Source organism: Orycteropus afer, unplaced genomic scaffold (assembly GCF_000298275.1).
Source record: "Orycteropus afer afer isolate SDZICR_OR568_19922 unplaced genomic scaffold, OryAfe1.0 scaffold00348, whole genome shotgun sequence".
Lineage (NCBI taxonomy): Eukaryota > Metazoa > Chordata > Mammalia > Tubulidentata > Orycteropodidae > Orycteropus > Orycteropus afer.
The window spans coordinates 2,151,418-2,152,198 of record NW_006921935.1 but is presented as its reverse complement, the minus strand read 5'-3'; positions in this window follow the sequence as shown (position 1 = coordinate 2,152,198).

Genomic DNA, 781 nt, shown 5'->3' with positions numbered 1-781 from the left:
CATGGACTGCCAAAAGAACTAACATATCTATCCTGGAAGAAGTGCAGCCGAGATGCTCCTTGGAAGTGAGGAGAGCCAGACTTCATCTCACCTGCTTTGGTCATGTTGTCAGAGTGGACCATTCCCTGGGGAAGGATGTCATGCTTGGTAAGGTGGAGGGTCGACAAAAGAGGGGAAGGCCTTCAACGAGGTGAATTGACACAGTGGCTGTGACAATGGGCTCAAGTATAGCAAGGATCATGGAGCTGGTGTGGGATTGGGAGGTGTTTTGTTCTGCTGTGCATGGGGTCACTATCAGTTGGAAGAGAGTAGACAGCACCTAACAACAATAACAACAACAACTTTTAGTCAGACAGATAAAAACTTTGACCAAATGAAATAAAATCCCTTTTTTAAGAAACCTTTTAAACTTCATCTTTTGCTAAAGTCTTTTATTCTACAACAGTTCAAGTGGCAATAATGAATATATCCATCAGCAGATCTAAATATCTATCACTTTACTCTGTGGCATAAGAAGCAAAAGTATGTAAACTTAAATATTAACTCTGTTTAATATCAGTTATTTAGCGAAAGAACTTGGGCATTATATTAAGCCCATAAATCACAAAACATTGTTGTTGAAATAAAATTTATTTCAATAGTCTATATTTTCATTCAAACCTTTCCCATTTTATTTATGGTATGTCTTATAGATGTTTACTTGTGTTTTATTGACTATGCAAAAGCATTTGATTGTGTGGATCATGACAAATTATGGATAACATTGAGAAGAATGGGAATT